Here is a 15,891-nt window from a genome sequence, read left to right as displayed (position 1 = left end):
TGACACCCTCATGGGCCAGCATTCAGTTCATTAGGGCATGTCTGAGCCAAACTAGGTCAATCAGCCTGTACAAGCTGATTCCCCTTATGTGTCTCAAACTCAGCACATCTCAATCTTTTGCCCTAACTGTCCTAGTAATGGTAGGCTCTTGAAGAGCAGACCCTACAGCATTTTGGGCTTCACAGGAATCTTTGGCTTAGGTAAAAGAAGCGTTGCTGCAGAGTAAGTGGGAGAAGGGGAAGTAGAGAAGGAAAAATACACCTGGTTACCACCAGTTTGACTCAACAAGTTATTTATTGCTAAGTATATGAAATTTATGATGGTACTAGTAGTACTAGGTATGCAAGGGAAAACAAACAAAACAATTACAATATTACCCTGGTTTAATTGAGTATTTGGAGAAACCTAGCTTAAGCTTAACTAACACAATTCGGGTTCAGAAAATCGACGGAGACAGAGAGAGCGCGCGAGCTGGGATCTCACCAGTCCAAGGCACTTGGGTTGTTTGCTGACAGATAAAGTTTTCAGCACAGTCCTTGAAGGGAGACCATCTGTTTTTCCCAGCTTCTCAAGAACAACAGTGGATGGTGTCAGAGATTTCTCTCTTGAAGCACATTGTTTGCTGCTTTTACAGCTTTTTGAAGAGTCTAGCCTCTTCAAAGCATTCTTTTAACTGTGTAAATCAAGAGGTCCCAAGCCATAATTGACAGGGAAAATCCTGTTATATAAAGAGTTTAAATTTAAATTAATTACCTTTTTCAGTGAGAAGGGGTTATCTGATCTGGAACATCAAGAAACTGATTAACAACTAGGAAAAGCATTAAGTTAAGGAGTAACCAGACACTTAGGAGCCAGCTTGAAGTTATTATGAATAAAAAATATACTGGATGGGATACTGCATTGTTTCTTCTCAGATGCCTTAGCTATGCTTGCAGCATCGGGGTTTTGTATTTTGCCTGTTGTTGACAAGTCTCAGTTTAGCACAACTCTCAGATTTTATTATAGTCTTTTAACAGACTTAAGGGGATTATTGGAGTGTTCATAAACTTTGTGGGGAGGACTTTCACCAGTCATCCCAGGAAAAGTATGACCACATTTGTGGTGAGGGCTCCAGTGGCCTGGATGCTGTAATGAACCCTTAACCATTGTTCAAATGTCACCCATACCCTCTTTAAATCAGTTTCTTGCCTCAGCATTCCCTAAAGTGGCAACCGAGTTTTAGTCAATCAAGTTTAAACAGGCCTCCCATAGTGGGATCAGGAAATGTACGGCCCAAGATGCCTAGTGAACTTTTCTTCTGCTTAGTCCTGGTTAAATGAGGTGTGTGCATTGGGGGGGGGGGGGTAGGAAAAATAAAAAAAGTCCTTTGCAAGTCCAGCAAGTTGGGTGCCAGGCCTCCCCTCAGGAAGACAGAGCTGACAGGTAACACTAGAATTAAATGCACAGTATGCCACCAAGGCCTGGAAACACCAACACCATTTAAGTGGTGCAAAAGCATTTAGCCCATTTTAAAAAGTGTCATGAATACATGCCTCTGGTTTTGCCTGCACACAGTCTGTAATTCCAAGTGGGTTTGTGAGTTATGAGCACTTTGCATTAGTGCTCATAACCCACAGTTAACTTAATGTACAAAATACTCGAGATGTATCATCAATTATAGGTTTCTGCATTTAGCTCCCAGTTAAAAAAAAAAAAAAAAAAAAAAGCCTGGGTCTGTAGAGATCAAATTCCTTTTGTCACCAGGTAACAGCTCAGTTGGCTATTGTTCCTTAGACACCCTAAAAAGATTTTCACAGCACAAAAGGTGTGGGGGGAGAAGGGGAAGGGGACTACATTAATGTTCAATGCCCCCAGGGTTGAGAAATGTGGAAGGATTCTGTGCAAACTGACCAAATACCTACCTCCCTGCTCTATTTCTCTTGATGCACAGACCATATGGTCTACAAGTAACTACCAGAGCGTGACTTCCACAATATCAGTGTTCTTAACTAGAGTGGAGATTCAAACCACACTTCTAAGGCTCAAGAATATTCACATTTCTTCTGGTCCCTAAACAAACTGTATGCTTGCTTTAACAACCTATTCATCAGGAAGTGATAGGTTGCTACCATCTGTGCCAGTGCTATAGACAACATGGGTATGGTATAGTCAGCAGCTATACTCAAAGTTGGACTTCTTTAACAGTCCCCCATTTAAGAGCCCTTCACTCACTCAAAGTCAACTGCTACTCATTGGCCCCCTTTGAATGAATGTTGGTCAGGTGCAAGTCAAAGCCATTCGAAGACTTTCTCTTCTAACTGGTTAGTGAATTAGAAATAATATCCATGTTAGTTCCTTCATCAGACCTTATTGACCCATGCTTAGTATGATAAGGCACTGACTGGGGGGAGGGGGGGAACACACCCAAAACTGGCACTTTACTGGAAGCAGCAGCACATTAGTTCAACCCAACTCCCCAGAATCTGTATAAATCAGGTGCTTTCACAGGGCCTTTTGGTGCTTTTATCTAATAGCCGATTCAATGAGCTATTAGACAAAAGTGCCAAAAAGCCCCACTGAAGCATCCGATTTATGCAGATGTTGGGCAAGCTGGTTCAAGCTAATGTGATAACTTGTCTGGGCATGTTCTGCATTTGATGTGGGGGCACACTGAACTGAAAGTAAACCGCTGGGGTTTTTATTCCATCTGTAAGTGCCCAATATGCACATATACAACTTCTAGTTCAAGACTAGTATGCACAAAGCTAGTGCAGCATGGATCTGCCATGTGTCACAGATACATCCCTTGTCTCATCTTGTGACCATTCCAACTCTAGTGACAAAGTTATTTTGCCTTCCCTCTATCTTCGTGTCAAGTATTCCCATCTATCAAATCAAGTCATCTGTTAATAATGGGCTGTATGGGGGTGAAGAGCAGACACAAAGATATTGAAGATAAGGAAAAGCAAATCTATACATTCTGAAGTGTGAAAGAAGAGTGAGAAAAAAAAATCAAGGGACATAAGGAACTACTTTTACTTCACTTTCATTATTCTGCATTTTTATGCAAGAAACTAAGAGTGACATACGACTCAAGGTCTGTGTAGGCTGTTCTGAACCAGAGACAAAGCCAGTGAAGAGCACATTAAATACTGACAGGTATTTGAGGCTAGGTGATATTTCCTAAGCTGGGTACAAAAGACGACCCATTAATAATTGCTCAGGTTACTAGCAAATGTTATATTGAAGTACAGCTGTAGAAAGAATATTGAGCTTTTGGGGACAATCAGATTTATTTTTTCAGCAAGTACAGCATATTATTTTCAAGTGGTTAACAGAGAATAACTCTTGTTGGCTTACAATATGACAGTAATTATTCAAAAAAAAAATCTATGGCAGAAGAAGGTCTCATTTCAGATCATATTATATTCACTGGATTAAAGTAGTTAGCTGGTATACAGTCAGATAACAATTGCTTCACTTTAGTAATTTCTGGGTTTTGAGAGGCGACTAAAAGTGATAATATAAAGCTACAGGAGGTGTCAGTTTTTTGACTTTTTACGAAGTGAATACTATAATGTTTGAAATGAATCATTATATATATTAGCATATTAAAAGCAAGCGTGCAAACAAAAAGAAAAAGTTAAAAAAGTAAAAATCCTTCACATCTATGGCCTTGAGTGGATGTCATTCATTTGCTTAGCTATAAAGGGCACGCCAAATACTTTTGTGATTTCCAAGAATATTCAGGCTTCTCATTTTCCAGACTCTTTTCAAACTCAGCACTTACTTATGTCACCTTTTGGTCAATGACTGATATATTGCCATCTGTACCAGACCCACTGAAAATGTGAGACTTTCATCAGCTTTGGACTTTTCCTGCATTTCAAACTCTAAGAATATATGTTCTGGACATGCCAAGTTCATTATTCAGTACTGGCCATAACAGTGGGCACTATTCTTTTTCTCTGGTTTATGAGTATATAGGCTTCAGCCTGTTCACTACACTAATAAAACACATCTTACCAAAACCTTTCTTCCTTTCTCCTACTCCCTTATACAGTTCCCTGTAGGTTAACCATTATGTCCCATTTTCTTTCATTACTCAAATACCACAACTCGCATGAATAGTATCAATGAAGGGAAGTCTTCCTTCTTCAAGCTGATCTATGTTAACAAATCAGGTCAACGAAGCTCTGCATAGGCACAGTCCATCCACGTGGAGCTAGCTGCATGATTGCGTCTTTAACTGTGCACCTTGGAGTAAATATCATGTCTTCCAGTAAACTTGTCAATGCCAATCAAATGAAACAGTAACAAGATATATGGCTCATTACAAACCTTTAAAATTCATCTGTATGATGTAAGCTCAAAATGTCTTATGGTAGAATATATTGTTTCATGTGGCAAAATAAGCAGTAAGTTTAAAAACCACTGTCAACGTACTGAAAAAAGGATAGATCTTGTATATTAAAGGACAAATATGTCCAGTGTGCCACTGCACGTAAAAGATTGTTTGCCTGGGTAAGCAAATAGCACACACCACTATAATATTCAGGGAAATAGTTGAAGTTAAACATAGTAAGGAAAAAGAGGAATGTCTCTTGGAAAAGATACCAACATGTTATAATTATTGCTTGAAGTAGTACAGTCACCCCCTGAAGTGCACACAATCCCATCAATATAGCAGATGCCTGCAAAAGGAAGCCCCCGAACTATGACCAAACAAAGCAGGGTAAAATTGCTAGAGGTCCATCACTGTATCAGTGTATAGAAGTGATTTACCAGCTAAGGGACTACAGCCACAAGGACTTCAAGTGCTTTGAGGAAACCTGCCTGGTCATAATATCCCAAAGTCACTAATTTAGGGAGAAAAAAAATAAGAAATGGAATCATTATGGTAGGGAAAACACCGAGAGAAAGGAATGGAAAACTAATACACTTTGAACTGGTTCCTTAATAAATACACACATCACATTCTTTCAGGGGATCAGTAATGGGATATGCACAGTTATGGGGAGCAGTCAAATTGTGCACTGGAGAAAGAATGCTGTTTGGCAGGCAATATTATGGTCTCCTTCCGAGATGCTAAGCCTGCATTGTCTGGAGGCCTCCTGTAGTTTGTTGAGAACCACGGAAAGAAGCAGATGTAAGATATGAACTATCCTCAGCATTAAGAATAAGTAATCCAGACATGCTTTCATTTAAGAAATGTTCTTTTGAAAAGAAATTTCTTGGTGGTAAGTGAGCAGTAGAAAAGGAAACACAGAATCTTATGAATCTATTATTGAGGTATGAGTGATGTTCCAGAAGCTGCAAAAGACATGGGAGTGCTATAGGTCTAGGAATTGTTGCTACAGCCATTAACTTTGTCATCTGTAGTTATCATTACAATTTATTCCAGGCCAATATTTAATATCCTCCAGACTGAGGGAGATGAAGTGTTACTGTGGTATATAGCACAATATGAACTCAAAGTGTGGTATATAGAACCAAGATAGGAAACTATTTCTGGCGCTTTTCTCTCTTAGAACAACTCACTTCCTAGCTGAAGGACATGTGAGCTTAATCAAGTTTGTGATCAGTAGGAGATGAACATAAGGAAAGTCTGCATAACTTGATCCACTGTATCCAACACATTCTGCTTCACAGCATAGCAGCTGTTAGATGCCTGAATAGTAATGTGAGAGAGTTCACTGATATAATGGTTTCTTGTTCTTCATGCCAGAAGTGCTAATAAACATCTCCTCTTTTCAATGGCCTTGATAGTCTACTAATCAAGCTAACCTTTCTTAGGGCAATGTTGCTGCCTGCTAACTGCTCCTCTTCTCTCTCTCTCATTTAAACACCCTTGGAAACTATTTGGTTTGCTTCAAATCACAAACTACCCTCAGAGACTACTCTTCAGCAACATCTGGGGTTCCAACTTTTATTTAAGGGGGAAGCGAGAGGGAGAGTCAGCTGAAGATTACATACTGTCCCTTCTCTATGCAGCCATACCTTGAGAAAAACAATAAAGGTTTTTTGTTTTGTTTTTTCCCCTCATTCTGCTTTCCAAAAAACAAGATATGTATTATATTTGGGGGGTGGTGTTGCATATGAAAAAATATGGCAATAGACTTTACGCCTAAATGAAAATGACAACTAACTTCAGTCCATGCAAAATCAACACCACTCATGATTTTAAAGTGTGGCAAAACATCGGTATAGCTGGACATCAATATGAAAATTGATCTTATACCGAGTGTGGATAAGGATACACATTATAACAATGTGTTATCTGGCTTGGGTTTATATTTTTGTGTTCTAAGTGTATGTTTTTGTGAAAAAAAATCCCCTCCCTGCTCAATAAGTCACCTTTTTGCCTAACATCAGTAGTTGACTGCTGCATTCATGAGAGAATTACAGCTGTGGCCATCCAATTTATCCTTCCAACATTCCAGAAGAAAACTAGCTTTTGCTATGGTCTAGTAGTCATATGGACCTTCTTGCATTCAGTTCTCTATAAATTTCAACACAAAGCTGAAAAGGGGTAAAAAAGAGAGAAAAGAAAATTGCAAGTGACCCTGCAGAAACATGAAAGTATTCTGTTTGCATCAGTTCCATAAAATATTGGCCAAATGATGGAATATATACCAGCAAGGGAAAGCAATTTCCAGTCAAATACCCCCTCCCCCTGGTCACATCACCAAAACAGAACATCATAAAACATGTAGCTACAGCACTTTATATGGAAATATTAGAGGTGGCACATAAAAATCTGCACCATAGATGCTGTTTTGTCAAGGGCAGACATTCTTGGTAGATATGCAGTAGAAAAATAATTTGCCATAGCACCGATAAAGACAATGAGGCAAGGAATTCCAAATTATCTGAAGTCTATCGGTTCTATGATTAAGTAATATTAGTCACTCCGCTGACAGCCATATGACAATACTTAAACATGCCATGCTAAGTGTTGATTGTGACATGGTCAATATTTTTCATTTTAGTTTATAAAGCTCTCTATCCAATCTCATTCAAAACTCAGAGGGGAATGCTGCCGTGCCACCAACAGAACACGTGCCTTTAGCATCGATATTCCAGAACAGGAGACTACATTTAGAAACTTCCAGTGCAACCCTAGAAAAAAGGCTGAATACCAGTTTTGCATGCCCCTTGATAAGCGTTTGGTTTAAAACAAACAAAAGTTACTATGAAAAGTACAAATGTTAGGTAACATTCAGTCACGCGTATTTTTAAGTCTTAAAAGCACCTGCTTAAAAAAAAAATAAATAAATTTAAAAAAAATCTGGCAGCTGGCATAGGGTGCTGTCAGCTGCCAGCCATCATACACTGTTTTAAATGATTGATTATCCACCAGAGCTACCGAAAAACATGGAGGTAAGTGAACAATTTTGTGACAACACAAACAATAGCAGCTCCACTCATTCTTTGTAAGATACCTGGTAAAAATGGGCAAAACACTAATGCTTTGCTGTGCTGAATTAAAGCAGTGAGGTGATGAATTGCTATTATTTCTCTCCCTTTCTCCAAGTTCCCTGTTTGTTGATCATATCTGGCCATGTTTAGTCTAAGCCAGAGGATGAGAAAGTTTCACAGTAGCCAGCATAGCCTACACCCCCATTTTAAAGAAAATACTTACACATTATCTATTGCTTACAATAGCAGCTCTGCAAAAATCACTAAAATTCACAAAACATTTATGACAGAACTGCAATCCTTTCAATTTCTATACCATCTTAGAGTGTAGCCCTTCAGGTAGTTAATAGTACTGGTCAATGCTAAGAAGTAACGCAATGAAAAAGTTATTTATTCTTTTATTGATAAGGTTGCTTACTTTTTTTATTTTATTTGTGTAATCCATTGAGTAACCTTGTTGAAAATCAATAAGAATAGTCAAATGAGTAAGGCAAGAACAATTTAATCCATACTAAGTGAGAAAGAAAACTAAAGAACATTTTTTTTGGAATAACTTTCTGCATGTAGGGCATGCTGAGCATTGTCTTCTGCAGATTTCATTTTCCTCCATAATAAGAAGCCAGCTCAGCATGCAACAGGAGCTAATGCTAATTCAACAACCCTGTCATTTCAAGTTCTCTCTCACACAAGTTTTGTGTTTGTTCTACATCTTGGTAAAGTCTCATCTCAGCAGCCCCGAGCCAAAAGCTAATGGTCTGTTACAAAGCTCAGCCTCCAAAGTGTCAAATATAAAAAACAGCACAAAGAAAATGTTGGCCACAGGCACTTTTGTTAGTCCCAGTCTTCCAGGGCAGGTTCTTGTAGGAACTTCTGGTTCATCAACCAAACTGTTGGCAGACTAGTGCAACGATTTCTGCTGTTACTGCACTGTCCATTATCACTGGGCTATATCTTGCAGCAAAATAAGGGCCAGATCCATCAGGCTATAAATGCTGGTTGACAGCTTACAGAAGAAAACTGGATAGCCAACAGGAAACAGCTGTATACCTCTCATACTTTTTTAAATCTTCTTTTCAAAAAGCTGCCACTGTATGCATCAAGACACAAATGTGGCCCATTTAAATCCCTTTAGTAGTTTATTTTGCTAATCCAGGAGTCAGGAATATTACAACAGCACATTTGTTAGTCTGTGGCTACTTTTGACAATAAGTGACCAAGACTATGATGATTACTGTGCAACTGCATATTGGACATAAATATACTCATATACTCAGCTTCATTGTGGTTGCTGAGATGTAGATATTACCACATTTTTCTTCTTAAGGTTAACAGGAACCTTTATCTGACTTCATAAATGCTACTGCTTAACTTCAGAGCTTCCTTTCTTTGCACTAAAAGTTTAAGCAGGATAATGGGAAAAGCAGGTAGGCAGTAGAACAAGTAGCTTAGAAGAAAAGATATCAGTGAGGGTAAACATGCAGAATTCACATGGGAGGGATGGACTTTCTTGGGATTGTCCCAAGCACCAAAATTTGCATGTTTAAAAATATTATTATTATTAATAAACCTCAGATTGATTATATTTCTATGAAAATAGAAATCAAAATAGTTTCCATTTGCATAGAAAGACCCTAAAGTCTCTCCTACCCTAAAAAGCAGCTAAAAATGGTTTGATGATTGGTCTTGCATACATCTCTTTTCCCCATGACTCTACCTATTAGGCCAGGGGCACTGAATATTATGTATTCAATCAGAACATTTATCTGGGCTCAGTGACCACAGGTCAAACAACAGCTCCACTTAAATCTATTACCTAAGTCCAAATTATTTTAATGGGAATGACTCGCCCTCAAGTGTTTTGTTTGGCAAAAAACTCAAACTAAAAAGAGGGGAAATCCTCATTCAGAGTCAAAGTGAATAATTAATATTTCAAAAGCCCACTCTGCATGTTACAGGTATCACACAATTAACTGGTTAATTACACAATAATCTTGAGACCAGTTACATATGCAAAGTATCAATCAAACAGCTCCAAACAGCTATAAAAAGTTAGACCTCGAAAACGTGTACTAAACTTTATAGCTAACACAGAGCTAAAGAATAGTCTTTGCTCTATGAACATTACAATCAAAAGCAAAATTCAAACTACTGTTCAACCTCAGAAGCCAGAGAGATATACGCTGCAGTCAAATCACCAACTCTTTACCTTTGACCCACTGCTCCAAAACGATTAGTTCAGCTCTCACTGAAGAACAGGTTGGACAAAACTACAAACCTGAAATAAACCCCAGGTTTGTTTGTTTGGTTTTTTTTAAATAAAATCACCAACAATATTCAATACTTTATGCTTAGTGGAGAAAGAAAGTTACCCCTAAGAAAAAAAACAGTTCATCTCTCACAAATCCATCTTGCAGCATTTGGAGGTGACCTTGACATTCCATTTCCCAAAAACAGATGGGGGGGCGGGGTGGCAGGTGCTTCAAACAGTTCCCCAAGAAATTGTGAAAACCACATTTATTTTAGTACTTTCCTAGCTCTGTCTTGCCACGTAGTGAGACTAAGACTTTGTCTGAAAAACAGAATTCAAAGAGTTTGATGCCAAGTTTTGTTAGGAACTTGGGTAGAAAACATTAAAAAAAAAAAAAAAAAATTCAGCAAGTATTTCAAGGATATGAAATAGTTTTTAATTGATAATATTTTTCCCCACCCTAATCTTGTTGAAACTATTCCAAACACAGTCATAGAGCAGGACAAAAACTCTGAGCATGCAAAGGAAAGAGAAAAATATTGGCATTTGCTTGAACAAGGTGACTTTTCTAGAAAAGAGATCAAACAACAAGCCAGTATGTATGGCCAAGGGAGAGGATCAGCTTATGTACAGGTGATTTCCTTTCATGTGCTGCATGATGCATCTGTTACAGTATTTGCCTTTAATGATGCCAAATAACACCACCACACTGTTTTTCCCTTTCTTAGGCAATCGTTTTCAGGTAAGATATTTTACTAGCAAATATATGATCAGTTATCAATAAGCTTATTACTGGCAAAAATCATTACTCAGAATAGGGTGTTTTACTGAAACCTGTAGCAGCAGAATTTTTAATTCAGTCCACCTCCACATGATTAATGACCACATTGTGAAGTCATAGAAACATAAATGGGAAGGGGCCTCCCAAGCTATCAAGTTCAGCTCCCTGGTATTGCAGACATTTGTTTAAGGGCCAGGGAGCACTGTCCAGTGTGCTCTGCTTAGTGTCTCCTCTTGGCACACTAGCTATTAACCTTTGACTATTACTCTCCTTGGCGCACATGATTAAAAGATCAGGGGTGAATCACTTGTTGCCTCCTCAGTAGCCTCCCTGTTTAAGGGGGACTAATAGTTTACCTGATGGGCCTAACCCCACAATCCTGTGGAGGTAACAAATAGGTCTGCTATTTCAGACAACATCTAGGGGGGAAATACATGAAAGAGATAAAAATAAAATAATATTTTATCTCACTTTTTTTTAATATTTATGACAATCTGTCAAATGGAGCCCCCAGTTTGTGATGATATACCCAGGCTTGGCATAACCATCTTTTTGCCACCCTTTGACCCCTTCTTTCTGTTTAACTTATGGACTCAGTCTCCAGGAAAATTCAGAGTCAGACCTCAAAATCTAAAAGGGCGAGAGACCTGTCAGTGGTTCAGGGTGACAGGAAAATAATTGAAGAGCAACAGAGACAGAGAGCGAGCAGTACTGGGAAGGTAGGAAAGAAGTGAGGGAAGTGATAAGGAGATAGGAAAGCACAGTTGTTTGCTCCCCTTGCACCATTTGGTGGGTCTTAATCCTATAACCTCCAGCAAAGCCACTTCTGGGAAGGGGCGAGAGAGGAATCCAGGCCCATCCTCCCCTGTGCTCTAACCCTATGACCTTATGTAATATAGCAAACAACTGTTCTTTCCCATCTCCTTATCACAGTTGTGGGAGGTAATTAGGCCCTTCACTAGCTATTTCCAGACTTAGGCCTTGGGAACTTGTATGATGCATTGTTTCTCTTGCAGGTTTTCCTTAGCGTTCTTCCACCAAGAGAAGGGACCACCTCCAAAATCCAGTAGATTTTACTACCTACCCGGAGGCACAGGGAGAAGCTCCAGAGTCACCTACCTCTCCCCAAGTCCCAAGAGTAAATCAAGCAGCCAGTGTTAAAATCTGATTGAAGTAAATACCGATCCAAAAACAGAGTAAAAATATTTGATCTTATATTGCTTGTAAAAGATGTTAATCTATGGTCTCTCTCACTTCAGAGAAAAGGGGCACATTTACACACGACCCTATGCCATCATAGCAATGCACAATAGTGACATAGCATCCATGCTATTTTACCAGCTACACCTGCATCATGATGTTTCTGTGCACTTCCAGCTGAACCGGTGCTGAGGTCCAGGACTACTTTGCCCTTTGGGGAAAGATATCTTGGTGTCCAGGCAAAGAAATCACAACCTTTTTGTCACAACAAAGCTGAACAGAGCTGCAAGGAGATGGTGCACAAAGACAGATGATTTAAAGATGTCCTAAAAAGAAGGCTATAGACAAGAAGCGTCTATCCAGCAGCTTCACCACTGTAAGAATACGCTTCCTCATTATAGTGCTCTGCTACAGTGATGTAGTGCCAAAAAATAACTGCACGGCGCACACAGCACAGTACAGGCCATTACTCCGCCATCATTTAGTACTTCCAAAAGGAAGTATTACATGATGGTACAGTAACAATGGTGCCAGAGCAGCACATGTAGATGCACCCAAGGAGTACCAAATCCATGAGTTAAACCAGATTAAGAACTGTAATAAGGTCAGAACTGGCTTCCTCATCTTCTGAATTGTATGTTAAAGAACACATTTATGAAGAATTGGCTCAACCTTACCCTCGCAAAAAACTAAATAATCATCTCTAGGATCTTTCAGGGATCATGGGGGTAGGGGGTGAGGGGTGGATGAGTGCTGTGCATGTGGGGTTTTTAACAAACAAACAGTAGCAGCAGCAGCAAAGCCCACGTACCACAAATGCTATATGTTAAGAAGTGAGGGTCATAAGAGACTTATTAGAGTACAGCTGAAAGACAAAAGGTATAGATGAGTAAAATCCTAAGTCTTCAGACCCTCATTTAATTTTGCATGCTTAACTTCAGCGACAAAGGCCAAAAGCTGTATCCATAACTGTGAGAACACGCAGGCAGAGAAAAGAATTAAATCCCAGTCCTTCTCTTTCAGGACAAATGGTCTAAACACAGAAAAGAAGAAAAAAAACCCTGTTCCATTTTGAAAAAAAGACCAGAGCTACCTACCATCAGGACAGGGCTGTGTATCCTGAGTGAACAAAGAATCTCTCTGCAGCTCTCAGCAAGAAGCCTGTAGCACAGGACCCAAAACTTATTCTGGTCTTCAGTATTTCCCTGTTGATTAGCTCTAGGCAGCTCCTTGCTCAACATGCTTATGTAGAATTAGGAATGGGCTTCAAAATACTATCTCCATTATGAGTAGCACCTAACAGCAGAAATACTGAAGACAGTCTTCTCCAAGGGCCAGGTGCTTAAAATTGGAAATACCCAGCTTCTGATTCACAGGTGCTACATATAAATTCCATTGATTTCCACAGAGTATCACCAACTTCTACTAGTTAAAAAACTGGCTCAATATGTGCTGACAGAGGCACAAGTAGAAGAACACAACTTATTTCAGGCTTCAGAGTATTAGTTTAAGGTTAGGCAAAAGTTCAAGTCAGTGCTTTTCTGTTTCAACTAGCAGGTCAAATCCTGTAACTAGCCCTAGTAAATCCAAATGCAATTTTTAAGAACACATGCAATACCACTTATGATTTGTGCACCCTCTCTAATAAAATATTCATTAAAGAAGGATTTGATTTATAGTTTAAATAATGTTAGCACCTTATTTTGCACATCTAGGTCAATAAAGAGGGTGATTATCATCATAACAGAACAACCTGTGGTATCACTACCTAGATTAAGAAACTCCAGCTATGGTTATATGACTAGAGGTGCCCCCACCAAAAGGAATTTCAAGGCAAATTCAGGGAATAAAATAACCCAATGTGCCTGGCATTCTAACAATGTGAGACAGTTATTTACTGCCTCAGAACAATCATTTGAGGTTGAAGAACAAAGGGGCAAGTCCTCAGCTGATATAAATTGCCATAGCTCTGCTGAAGTTAGCAGCGACTGTAAATAAAATAAAGACACCATAACTACTGCAGATACCAGAGTCTATGCATGTGTAGCAACAGCAGCAAGCATGTAACTGGGCGGTGGGTAGCAGCTTGATAGTAGATGGAAGAGTTTTGTTTTCTTTTGTTCTGTTTTGCCTCCTTTTATTTGATTTTGGAAAAATCCAAAGGGAAAGGAGACAGGATGTTTCATATAATAATTTTAAAAAACAAGCATAATTGCACCTCTGTCTAAGCTCAACCACTGAGATAAAAGTTAGAGGGACAGGTTATACTTGGCAATATTTTCCATAGTTACAGCCATTTTTACAAGACTTAGCAGACATTAACTGTTACGTCTGGAATATACTCATACCCATTTTACAGATAATGACACTGAAACATACAGAGGTTTATTAACCCCATTTCTAAAGAAAACAAAATGTTCATGTTCCTGGTTTTGGGATTAACTCCCTAATTCTTAATATTTCATTATGATACGTTTAGAGTCATTTAAACAGGCACATAATTTGTGCTGCATCAAACAGGATTCCCTGAGAACTTCCAGTAAAGTCCATGTACTAAAGAGAGTGTGTTGTATTTAAAAAGAAATAATCATCTTTCAACAACTTTCCTACTTAAAGATTACTTCCTTCCTTGCAGTTCATTAAAGAATTTAAGGTTATAGTTTCTGAACTGGTGACTAAAACCTACAATCCCTACAATTCAAAGGTAGCCAGGGCTTGATATAAAAGCATAAGTTAGCGTGCTTATTATTTGCTTAATATGTCATAAGTTTTAAGAATAAAAAAAATTGTTATGTATAATACTAATCTTGGGTAAGCAGAAGATGTCTATTTCGGGGCAAGTTGACCCATCAGGAAAGAGGAAGACGCCCTCACGACAGTCACGACCTCCCCAGAGTCTGGGCCGAGTTGACTCAACTGGAAAGAGGAAGGCGCCCTCATGATGACCACGACCCCGAGAGATAATTTTAACCAACAGAAATATTATGTAACAATAACTAACCTGATTGTGCACGCAACTAACTATACCATATGTAAAGCAAACATATAAATATGGAAGGTCAAACCCCTCTCGGGGTAGCTCTCCGCCCATAAAGTGGGAGTCTACCCTTCTGCAGGAGTAATAAAAAAATTATTGCTGGCACTCTCATGTCTCTTGACTAATATTATCACGGCTAGTGCCCATGACGCAAGCCAGGTTAGCCTTCGGTGTATGGGCACCTGAGGTGGTTTTGCTGACAGGCTCCAAGAGGGAAATTAATATGACTTAAAGAAGGGAAATAAATAGGTATCCATAGAAAACAGAATTATTAGATAATAGTTATCTGATTTTTTCCATCATATTCTTCTGGGTCACTGAAAGAAATACAAAATTATTTATTCCTTTAACGTACTGGGTAGAAGGTCCATGGAAAGGGGGTGAAGGGTGTTTATTTATTTAGAGAGACGGAGAATAACATATCTTAACAAAAATGAACATATACAAGTTCTTAAAAGAAATCTGAAAAATAATCTAACCCTGTTTATCGGAAAAAATCAATAAAGTAGAATGCTCAAACAGCAAATGTAATAGCTCTCAAGATTTTATATATCTTCATTATATATTATTTAAACGTCTGATGTTCCTAGAATCTGCTATTGTCTAGATAAACGGCCTTGTACTTTTGTCCTGATACAGTATCTCATCTATCTAATTTGCTTTCCATATTTTTTTAGTTTGCATGTGTCATCCAGCTGACAATATAACCTGTAAAGTTAAGGTTCAATAAATATCCTGCCTGGCTCCCATACCCAAATACCCTAAAAAATTCCATTTGTATTTGTTTCTTTGATGTAAGTGTACCATAATCATTATATTCCTTGCTTCTTTTTCATTCTTTGAAATTTTACAATTCACAGGCTGTCATAACATTAATTTTTAAAAGGTAGTTGCCAGTTGGTTTTTACTCTTTTAATAATCTTTCTAGAGCATTTCACAGCAGGTTTTCCCTTTCAAGCTGAATTCATTATATCAATTTCTTTATAATTTAGTGTCCTTATTTGTTTCTGATCCCTTTCTTGAATGGTTTGTGGGTCTTTTTCTAGTATTAAGTATTTCAAGTACTTGGATAGTTTCTCACTCTAAAGAAACTTAATCCTCCTTTTAGATACATATGGGCTAAATCCTTCCAGATGCTAAGCGAAGTCAACAGAAGACTCAGCAGCCTTCAGGACTGCGTCCTGAAAGACATTTGCTGATTCTCTGGGTCACAAAAACACAACA

General features: G+C 38.6%; 1 long non-coding RNA gene across 1 annotated transcript; it reads right to left on the bottom strand.

Annotated features, from left to right (window-relative positions):
• Positions 1-1,188: 1,188 nt before the first annotated feature.
• On the bottom strand, positions 1,189-11,812 carry LOC109308695. The gene is made up of 3 exons (XR_002100680.1): positions 11,802-11,812; positions 2,402-2,409; positions 1,189-1,428 (listed from the first exon to the last, which is right to left on the bottom strand). It is a non-coding gene; the product is annotated as an uncharacterized LOC109308695 (long non-coding RNA).
• Between the last annotated feature and the right edge of the window lie 4,079 nt (positions 11,813-15,891).

This window comes from Crocodylus porosus, unplaced genomic scaffold (assembly GCF_001723895.1).
Source record: "Crocodylus porosus isolate Cpor-Errol unplaced genomic scaffold, CroPor_comp1, whole genome shotgun sequence".
Taxonomy (NCBI): Eukaryota; Metazoa; Chordata; order Crocodylia; family Crocodylidae; genus Crocodylus; species Crocodylus porosus.
This window is presented reverse-complemented; position numbering and strand designations above follow the sequence as displayed.